Raw genomic sequence first — 11,371 nt, 5'->3', positions numbered from 1 at the left:
GGCAGAGATTTTTGGGGAGAAACCAAGGTGGCTTTCTGCGACATGCTATTGCTCATTTCTTAGTATCAGACTATGCTCATTTCTTAGTATCAGACTATGCCACTATCAGATCTAAAAAGATCAAAGCAAGATTCCAGTATTGCACAAGTCAAATAAGTACAGTTGACTGTAGATAGGTGCAAAGCGATGTTCTATTATCCTTTGTAAAACCCACAAACATAATGACTTGGAGACTTCTCACACTTTTGAAAGGTCTTTTAAGCAACAGTAAAGAGAATTTGAGCAATACCCTCTTTGCCTGCAGAAAACACTTCAGGTCTGATATTTTTAATGGCATCACAGCATGACTAAAAGGAACATAAATTGATCTTTCAGCATGGAACCTCTCAGGCAGAACATTGTAAATTAAGAATTAAAACATTCCTTGTTACTCTCTCCTCATCTTCCCAATAACTCTAAGATGAAAATATATACTCAAGAGCAACATAGAAGAATGTGCATCACGTAACCCAGAGAATTACTGTGCTCATAAAATGGATATTTTAGAAAGCACACATATCCATACGATACATTTTTCCAAAATAACCTTGTTAATGGGACGACAGCATGTTTGGGATCAGATGTGGGGGTTGTCTGTGTACATAAGGAAATCAGCTAGTTTCTGACTAAAGGCTGCTAGGCTAAATACAATCTATTACTATTCATATACTTTATTTCAATGTATTTACAGAGTTATTGAAAAATGCTAAATTTTTTAGGGATTTGTTTAAACCTATCAAAGAGAATATCTAGGGCTTAGTCACAAAATAATGTTAAATCAGCATAGCTCTATAGATAGCTATGAAAGATCCAACCCAAATTCTTTTCTAAAAGACACACAAGTAATTACAATAAAGTCTTCATTAATCCTGTATGACCCCAGAATATGCTTACTGAATCCCTACCCCTACTATCAATATGGCATTTTCTTGCAGTGCACAGTGAAAAAGTGTCCAATATCAAAGGATCCAGAGGAAAAAATGGTCTTGCCTTTGTATGAAATGCCACCCTTTTCTTCTGTGCTTCATATGAATGACTGTTGAAGGATCACTAAGTTCCAAAGCAATCACAGTATTTTGATGTGATTACTAACTGCACACACTGTTCTTGTGGTTTATGGTATCATCAGAACCCCTCAATTGATTTCTACCCTGGTGATCTAGTTGTCTCTATGCATTATCCCATATTGAATTAATGTATGCCTCAGAAGGACTTGTCAAAAGACAAAGTTAATTATACCTGATTTCAACTGGTAGAAAATATCTAGTTGAAATCAGATGCGTCATATTTTAGCTAAATGACAGCACCACAAAAGAACATTTTAATGGGGGGGGGGGGTTTATACTTTTCCTGCTCCTTGGAGTAAACACCACTAAAGTCTCACAGTGGAGTATTACAGAATATTAACCCAACTTTTTGGCAAGACACTTCAGATTACAGACAGTTAATATTTTAGTGAATGTTCACAGTCATTGAACTATAGTTAAGGCCCAATTTTGGAAGATGCTGAAGTAAGTAGGAGTTGAATAGATACTTTATGTTTCTCATTGGGCCTAGTTGACATCCTTTACTGGGGAGAATAAATATTATAAAAAGTTGTATGTGAACATGTTTGGATTTAATACAATTTATTCTACTCATGCTGGCAACCTGTTTTGTGCTTGCTGCCCACAAAATGTTCAAACAAATTATTTTTGCAGGAAGGTTTGCAGAAACAGTAAATTTTAAGCAACCATTGGGGAACACTCATATAAAAAGAACATTTGCCCTCATAATTCTAGGTATTCATAAGTGAAAACTTGGGTCTAAAACTTATGCTCATCCAATCATGGAAAAAAAAATGAATCATGCAATTTATATCCAAGCTAAATTAACCAACACCGTCTGACGTTTGTGAACAGATTGTTACAAAAAATCTGCAGACAAGATTTGTAGAAATCATTTGAGCTGATTCTGTAAATCAGGCTGAATTAATCTGGTAAAACCAAGAGCTACTCCCAGACAATTTATTAATAGAAAAAATAGGTGGCATCAAATGTGTTGCTCATTATAAATGAACCACTTACCTCTATTATTTATAGAGTAGCAGAAAGAAATGATGCTCTTTTACCAATGTCATAGTTGTGGATACCACAGGAAATGAATGCCAGTAAATATTTATATCATACTGTCCTATATTATGCAGATATCACTTAAGTTAATATGGAAAAAAAAAGGAACGGTTTAATTGTTTTTTATACTATCTATGAATACTCTCTCATATATATCTGGTTATGTAGCCAGGTCCATTAAACTATATCTAAGCAGTAAACTTAACCCACCAGGCTGGGTAGTCATTATGCACGCCAAGCTGTTCTCCATGGACTGCATCCTAAATTAGAAGCAGCGTAGCCAGGTTTATATGGCACCAAAGGCAGGCTAACTGGCATAGCAGCAGGCAAATTGGTCATGTCATTAAGCAGTACAAATAGCCTGCTCTAGCACTGTACTTATGCAGCTAAATCAGCGATTCTCAACCAGGGTACCATGACAGCCTGGGGTGACACAAGATCCTTTTTAATACACCACATTTGCCAGTAAATATTAGCACTAAGTGTGCAAACACCTACACATGATTCACAAGATAAACCAAGAGATTTCAAACAAGAATCCACAGTGCCAAAAAACATTCTGACCTGTTGTACTCTGAGTTCTTCGTAACCGAAGAATTGCTCTATTATTTTTCCATAGTTAAAAACCCAGTGAAAGCTAAGCTGACATTTTCCAGTGGTGCCTTGAGTCTAAAAAGGTTGAGAACCACTGACAAACTGTTCCAATTCAGAACACAGCCATGCAGAGTGGCACTCTGTGCTTAAGTATAGCCATGCTGGGCCTGGTTAAGTGCCCTGTGTAGACATGCCATTAGTTCCTTGGTTTCACAGAACAGTGCTTAGAGGGTTGGGAAAATTATAGCTATATAGTACATCTAAAAACAAGTTTAAAATATACTAGTAATTGTTCCAAACTTGAAAAATTCCATGAAAATCTAGACTACTGGCATGTTTCACTTATACAGGGTTTTTACTTTATACAATTCATAGCAGAAGCCCTCCATCAGAACTACAAAAAATTTACATTTAAAAGGGCCTGCATAACCTGGAAGCATACCTTTAAAATGTAAGTTTCAACTTGCACCACTGTGTGTATTTCCCCCTGATCCACAGCTGTTCTTTATAACACAACCAGTGTAAGGAATGATCCTACTGCAAAAGACTGAGACATGGACTTAAAAGTGCAAATCTGCTCTCAGTTATGCCTATAGGCAGACAGATAAAAATGCAATGGATGTTCACATAGCTGCACGTACATGTCCATGCATATGTAATTATAGAACTGGAGCCTAAGCAACAGGAGTAGATTTTATCTGCCCATCCATTCATGTGTGCACATGCATGTGTACGAATGTGCACATGCCTACTTATAATGTTCCACAGGATCTACTTCACTGCTACATCACGCTGCATGGGAGACTCTGTGACAAGCCCCCATCCCCTGCCCACTCTCCTAGCCCCAACTCTTAAAAAAAAAAAAAAAAAAAAAAAGCCCCCACTCACCAGCTCCTGCCAGGCAAGCAGGCAATGTCTGCTGCCCCCACTGCCCCATACTACATGGAGGACTCTGCCACATGTCTCCAGAAGCCCCAACAGCCACTGCAGCAGCTGGTGAGGTTGGGGCTCTTAAAAAAAACAAAAAAAAAAACCCAGGAGCTGGGACCAAGTGGGGCAGCCGTGACAGGGGCTGGGAGAGGGGGTGGGCATTGGGGGGCTTGTGGCAGAGCCCCCCCACACAGTGCAGAGCAGTCAGGGGCAGCAGGGATTGCACCCCTACCTGGCAGCAGCTGGTGAAGGGGGCTTTTAAGAGCCCGGAGGTGGTGCCAGACAGGGGTGCCCCCATGGTCCCCTCCCCTGACCCCTACTTACCAGCACAGAGTCCACGTTCAGCTTTCTGCAGCAGCGAGTAAGGACTGCCCAAATCTCTCCAAATTGAATCAGACCTTTTTATTGGTTTCCTGATTTGATTTGGATCCAGAGATTTGGCTACCAAGTTAAGCCAAATCTCTTCTGAATCAAGTCAGCACCTGAAGTTTCACACACCCCTACTTCCTTTCAGGTGTTTTCCTCAATACTCACAGCACTAATTCTGCAACAGCATGCATGCATATAGAATTGTACCCTCGTGAGGCCCTATTCATTTCAATACTCATTTGGCTGTTATTATGAAAGTGAGATCTATAACATCAGTTTCCAGTATATCAAATCCATAAAAAGCATCTTTGATTGAAAATGTGTTTCTGTGTCATTAGCCTGACATTAACAATTAGCCTATAGCATGAGGAACTACACCAGTTACTCCCTGGCACTAACAATAATGCAGGTTCACTTGTTTCAGTAATTTATCAACCCCAAGTTAATAACACATTATGTAATAAACAGGCATATTACAAACACAATCACTTTACTCTGGTCCTAGATAACATTAAAGATGACCAGCAAAGCAAAAAGATACCTCACCAATATGTTCTAAATATTCACACTCAGCAGGCTACTAGGAACATCTGACATGTAAACCCATTATTTTCCAAAATGGATGCTTTGTGCCTGTTTAAGTATCCAAATAAATCTCTCATTAACAAGCTGCTAAGGACATACTAAAATCAGGTGAGTAGTTCTATCAGGCTCACTCATTTACAAACTGACCGCATGTCTTTTCTAGGTTTTCAGCAAGCAGATCTGCAAGGTAACAGTGGCAGACATTCTAACCAGGTGCTACAAATCCTACAGTTGGTTCCATTTTGCTTGAGTTTTGTGTAATTTTTCATCCTAGATATCTGAGCTACCAACAGATCTCAAATAAGGTGTTTTTAGAAGCTGCTAGGAATTTATAATACAGCCAATCAAATTGGTCCTTGAAATTAACTTATTTGGCAAATTTAGCCCCATTATTTTGATTGATAAATAATTTATGAATGGACTTCAATTTTTACTAGCTTATTTACTATTCATAATTCCCCAATAAGTGGCATGTATGTAAGCAAATTTCTGCCAATGTGCTACTCAAAAAAACTACTGCTATTTACTACTTCTGGGACATGTCCACACCTGCAGGCATGTGTGTTTGCAGCAGCTCAAGTAACAGTGGCACAGTTTTTTACCAGAGATTTGTGCCTGACCAAATGTGCCTGAACTTTGGTTTGGGGCAAACTGAAACTGCCCAGCTCCTCCTGAATCTTCAGCCAGGGGGAGCTAAAGGCTTGAGCCATCACCTATGCTAGCCTCAGAAGTATAAAAAGCTACCCTGGTGAGCAGCTCAAGGCTACTTGTCCTCAGAAGCTTCTGAGGGAACAGCCTCTAGGAGGAAATTAGCCATACCCCTTCCTGTCCTAGGCTGCTGCTTGCTACAAGCCCAGTCCCAGGAGATTCTGGGGAAAAAATGGCCAGGCCCCTTCCTGCCTCTAGCTACCACTAAATGCTGGCTTGTTCTCAGAGTTTTTGGGGGTAAGTTGTCCACACCCCTTCCTGCCTTAAGCTACTACTGCTCTTGTTGCCCCCACCACAGGGGAATCCTCTGCTGCACTCCATTGCCTCCCCTCTGGGAGGGGCCCAGCATACCACACTGCACCCCTATTCCAGCCTGCTGCCCAGCCCACCGCCAAGGTCAGAGGACAGACAGCCTGGGGAGGGAGCCTGCACTGCCTGTGGACCCCTCCCCTGCCACCACTGCTGGAGCCTAAAGGTGCCTTGCCTGCCCCAGCTGCCTTGGCAGGCAAGCTCCTACCTTCACCTCCACTTTCACCTGAAGAACACCCTGAGTGCCTCAACTGGATGGATACTATAACTGTTGCCGCTACTGCTATTGTCTGTCTTGTTGTTGCCCCTTCTTGGGAGAGAGAGATTCCCTGCTGCACTACCCTGCACCACTCAATGCCACACCTGCACTGGAGTAGTCCCTAACTGACTGATTGCTCCTGCCCTCCCCCACAGCTGCCTCACTGCATCTGATCCTGCTTTGTTTTCCTGCCTGCTGCTGAGCTCCTGGTTGGAGGCCTGAGGGGCTCCTGGACTGATCTTCAACAAAAAAAGCCCATCCACTGCTCCAGCCATCTCTTACATCTGCCTCAGCAGCCTTCCCTGTGTGTTTTTGCCTTTGTGTGGTAAATCCTGTGGTCCACTTCCCCTGCCCTGGTGTTTGTCGTGTGGCTGAGTAAGCCAGCTTGATTCTCCCCAGCCCTTGCGTGTGTTTTCCCCCTGCCCCCACATTCCCCAAGCATAGCCCTCCCAGTTTTTTTCCTATGAAGCTGTAGCTCGGTGAGCTTCAGCCACCTGCCCCTAATAGAGAGCCCTGCTGGATATTTTGGCTTTCTTCTCTTCCCCAATCTCATGTAAAACAATGGTGGGGCAGGAACCTTCTGGAGAGCAGATGCCCCCACGGAGCTTCCTGCAGCCCCCACTATGGGGGCAGATCCCATCCAAGAACCCAAAGGGATGCCATGTCTCTGCAGCCCCCACCCCAGAGGCGGAGTCCAACCAACCTCTCTGGGGGTAGAGAAGTCTGCAACCTCTGCTGCAGGGGCAGGCAGGACACTGGCAGGGAGCAAATGGGGTCAGGGGGTCTGCCCCGGCCAGGCCACCCCTCCTACTATCAGGGACCAAGGCCAAGGGCAGTGGGAAGGGCTCCTTTTCAGCCTCCTCCACAGTGACCCAAAGCCATGAGACCTAGACCCTCCACCGCTGGTCCTTCCAGCTTGGGTTGTGGGGCCCCCTTTCCAGCACTCAACTGCAGGCACAGAATGAAGTGCAACTATCAAAGCAAGAGAATCTGCACTTTGAGACCTGGGTGCAGGCCCTGACTTGGATAGTGGGGGCCCCCAAGATCATGGCATCCTCCTGCTTTCATGGCAAGGGGGTCTTTTACCTTGCCTCAGAGGCCACTGCACAAAAGGCAGTGGAGAGGGGCTCATGGTGGATAACAAGTATGCCCCCCTCTAGCCCCTGGAAGAGCTGGAGACCGGGGTGCACCTCGGCTCCATCCCTCCCTATATCTCTAATTGGGTTCTTCTCCCCCTGCTCCAAACCCTGGGGAGCATTATCTCCCCAGTGGTGGCCCTCTTGCTGGGGTGCCAAGACCCCAGCCTCCACCACATGCACTCTTTCCATTGCCAGGTTATGTTCCAGCTGGGGGTGAGAGCATGGCTGGAGGATGAAGGATGCCTAGCGATTCCTTTTCAGGGGGCCCTGGTGAGGGTTTTCTATACACCAGGGGATCTGCAATGCTTTAGGTGCCACACCCTGGGGCACTTACATCATGAGAGCCCCATGGGCCAGGAGAAGAGGGCATCCACAGGTCCCACTGGTACCCCTCATGTCCCCCTAGTACTTCAGCCACATCTTCCAGGCCCATGTGAGCTCAGGGAGCCCTGCCCCCAAACCAAGTTTGGTGGCATCCCGGGGAGGGCAGCAGCAGCCAGTGGGAGAGAGGGAGTAGGGCCCCCATGCCCCCAGTTATGCCCCTGCTGTAGCTACCCCCTGACCCTCACCTTCTACTGGAGCCTGTCCACCTGAGGACCACCCCATGGATGAGTGGGTGCAGGTCCCTTCTGGTGCAAAGCCAAAAGGAAGGCCTGGGAACAAGTAGAATCTTCTGATGTGAAAGACTCCTCTTCCCACCCACCCCCCCAAGACCACTATATGGGGGAAGGAGTGGTCCAGCTTTCAGGGGGCCTCCCTGGCTGCGCTTGACACCCCAACCCTGGGAAAGAGATCAAATGAGTGATTCCTGTGAAGGAGATTTCACAAGAGCCCATGGAGGAAGCCCATCACTCCACTGACCAGGGCCTATCCCCTGAGACCATGGGTGCCAAGGATGAGACTGAGGCTGAGCCAATGAAAGGTCCATCAGTGGAGCCCTCCAACAAACTAGGGGAGATGGGGTAGCCTGGGGCTCACCCTGGTGAGTTCTGAGGGAGGAAGTCCTGTCTCCCAGGACCATGAGACTTACACTACTACTACCCTGGTGCCTGATAGGTCTCCTCCTTCCCCTTCCCACAAAATCCTCACTTCCAGCCTGCCCCATGGTCCCACACCAAAGGGGGTCAGGGTGGGGTCCCCTAAACAAAAGACTATCAGAGACCCTACACAGACCCCCCAGCACTCCACTGCTACCCTACCATCTTGTGAGGGAGCCCCACCCCACCCTTGCCTCCACCCCTGTCCCAAGAGGCCACAGACCTCTCCCAGTCCCAATCAGTGTCTGGGGTCTTAGCAGACTGGGGGGTTCAGAAGGTGCCTAAGGAGTCTGCTAAGCACCAGGACCAGGAGGAGGATGCCTGATAACCAGCAGGCTCCATGCATCCTACAGACCTCTCAGTCCCAGAGGTCTCCAGGGGCAAGCTACGTGCATTTCCTGACCGTGACTACACCCGGTGGTCCACCAGCAAGGTACAGCTTGCCTTGAATGACTGGGGAGATTTTGACAGCATCCTCACCACTGCAAGGGCACTGGCAAGGGAAGGCAAGGGGCCCAAAACCTGCAACACCCAGATCTATAGGCTGGCCTACACTTTCGTAGATGGATGCCCTCTGTTCTTATGGGAGGGTGCTGCGTGAGTCAGTGAGCCCCACACCAGGTGTTGAGATGCACAAGGCCCCTGCTGAACCATCTACTCCACATCCCCCACCCCTCCACTGCCAGCAGTGAGGTAGGTTAAGATCATGAGCCCCAACATCCACAGTTCCAGGAAGGGTCTCCAGAGATGCCGGGTGCTCTCCTTCCTTCAGGAGGGGGCATACCCTGTTGTATTCTTGGAGGAGACCCTGACAACTCAGGCCAATGAGCCTAACTGGCAGCTGGAGTGGGGAGGCAGGGCTTCTATAGTCACTTCTCAGCCTCCTCTTTTGGGGTGGCCACCCTGTTCTCAGGCCTGTTTACATCAGCACCCTCAATCCTCATGAGTGCCTGGTCCTTGGTGGGGACTTAAATGTCACCCTAAATGCATGAGACTAGTCAAGCAGGGAGCAGAACCAGGCTGCTGTGTGTGTCATCAGGGAGCTCCTAATGGACTACTCCCTGGTGGATGTCTGACATGCCTGTCATCCTACTGACCCCCCTACCTTCACCTGTATGAGGGTGGGGGAGGAGCAGGCATGCCACTCCCAGTTGGACTGGGTTTAATATCTCTTTGCCACACTCTGCCAGGCTCACTCCTCTGGCATCCAGCTGACTCCTTTCAGTGATCACTACCTTGACTGGGCCGAGGGACAATTGCCCCCAAGCCCCTGCACTGATCTTCATGAAACTTGGCAGGCTTTGTGGCTTCAGTAAGAGCTACAACCCCTGCAGTTTTGACACAGTGTATTGTAACACATAGATGTGATTAGGAGTTTTGCTTTCACAAATTTGGGGTGCAGCTCCCCCCAAACACCTGAACCTATCTTCTTGAAACTTGGCAGACTTCATACCCTCTACAGAGTCTACTATCTCTGAAAATTTCATCCAAATCAGACAAAAAACAATAATGTTATAGATATTTTATTGTTTCCCCATTATACCCTATGGCTGGATCTCCAGGGCAGCTCCACAGCTCTTTGGAAGCTCCAAACCACTTCAGAAAGCCTAACAAGGCCAGCACTTCAACTCACATGTGCTGCTTTGGATCCTGAAGCATCCAAAGCTTTTCTGGATCTAAAGCTCTCTCTGAAGCCTCGCACAGCCCTACTATACAGTGTCGGTAGCCATGTGACATGGGGCCACCTGGGGCATGCCTTCCTCTGCCACTTCCAGGGACTCCAATACAACTGGCAGCTCCTTGGCCTGTGGGGCTTCTCTGAGCCTGGAGGCTGATCTCCGCCTCCAGGTCCCCTGCAACACTTGCCCAGGGTGTCAATCTGCTCATCAAGCCTCTCCTCTGGAACCCCCAGCTGGAGGTTCCAACAGCAGAGGTGCCCCAGTTGCCACAGAGTTTGCTCCTGGCTGGTGTCACCTATGTCAGAGAACTCTTGGACTACAATAGGCAGGAGTGGGTGGACCCCGTTCCACTGGCCTGGTGCATGGGTCTACCCATGACATGTGTGACCTGCTGTCTGGTCCAGGAGGTGAAATCTGCCCTATCTCCTGACACCCTTGCCCTTGTTGACCCAGCTCCTACATGGTGGTGGTCCTCAACCTCCTCCATGTTCTCCAGCCCAGCAAAGTTTGTCATGGAGCAGGTCCTTGCCCAGCCTTGCAAGGCTTCCCACTCCACCACCTAAGCCGGCTGGAGAACACCAGACCAGTCTGCTTTTCCACCGTCCATCACCGACACCTCTACACCATCCATCATGCCACCCTCACGTCCCACCCAGGACCTGCTTGGCAAGGGTATGGCTGGGGCACCCCAGTAGTAGAGTCGGTACTCCACCCTCATCCCACAAGCCACTAGGGACCTCAGCTGGCATCTCCTCCATGGAGCCATCACCATGGGTATGTATGTGGTGAGCTTCACAAACACCCCAGTCTCCTGCTCCTTCTGCAGGCAGAGGGAGACCCTGGTGTACATGAGCCTCAACTGTGCCAGGCTGCAGACCCTCAACATCTACCTGAATAACCTCCTCCTGAGGTTCTGGTTGAATTTTACCCCTCATCTTTTTGTTTTTGGGCACCCCATCCATGGTCCCACTAAGTCCCAGAACCTCCTGATCAACCTCCTCCTAGACCTGGCCAAGTGGGCCCTGTACTTGAGCAGGAAGGACACTCTGGCCAGGAAGGTGCCTGAAAACTGTGAGGTCACTTTCCTCTCTTTTGCTCAGAAACATGCATTGACTGAGCACCAGTGGGCAGCATCCACCAGCTCCTTGGATGTTTTTGAGGACCAGTGGGTACAGCCCAGGGGCCTCTGCTTTGTGTCCTTCTGAGGCACACTTATTCTCACTTTTTGACCCTTTGACCCACACAACATTCCTATTCTGTTTTTTTCATTAGTTGTCCCAAGAGTTTAGTTATACCACTCACTCATTAGCCCCTCATGGGGTTACTAGTTAGCCAGGTGGGCTTTAGGGCACACTGTACAAGTATTACAAATAGACAGGAGCTTCTGAGGCCCGGCTTGTTGGTATCTGGTGACACTAGCCCCTTATACCAGCTGGAATGCTGAAGCAGCCCTAACCTAGAGTGGCCCCTGCACCCTGAAACAGCATCTGCCCCCTTGAAAGTGTGGCCCCATGGCTGCACATCTACCAGGCCCAGATGGGGACCACACAACCACGTAGGCTGTGGTATGGGCACTGCAGCCAAGTACCTCTCTGGGCCAGCTGCCAATGGG

At 47.9% G+C, this 11,371-nt stretch overlaps 1 long non-coding RNA gene across 1 annotated transcript in view; it reads right to left on the bottom strand.

Moving 5' to 3' along the window:
- The window catches only part of LOC109303706, a 3,947-nt gene extending 673 nt beyond the window's left edge, over positions 1 to 3,274 (bottom strand). Inside the window, exon 1 of the long non-coding RNA XR_002099181.1 lies at positions 3,187 to 3,274. This is a non-coding gene — a long non-coding RNA (uncharacterized LOC109303706). The remainder of the gene's footprint in view (positions 1 to 3,186) is intronic.
- Positions 3,275 to 11,371: the final 8,097 nt, after the last annotated feature.

The sequence above is a fragment of the Gavialis gangeticus genome, unplaced genomic scaffold (assembly GCF_001723915.1).
Source record: "Gavialis gangeticus isolate Ggan-Ray unplaced genomic scaffold, GavGan_comp1, whole genome shotgun sequence".
NCBI lineage: Eukaryota > Metazoa > Chordata > Crocodylia > Gavialidae > Gavialis > Gavialis gangeticus.
The sequence above is the reverse complement of the archived record's forward strand: the minus strand, read 5'-3'. Positions and strand labels throughout refer to the sequence as shown.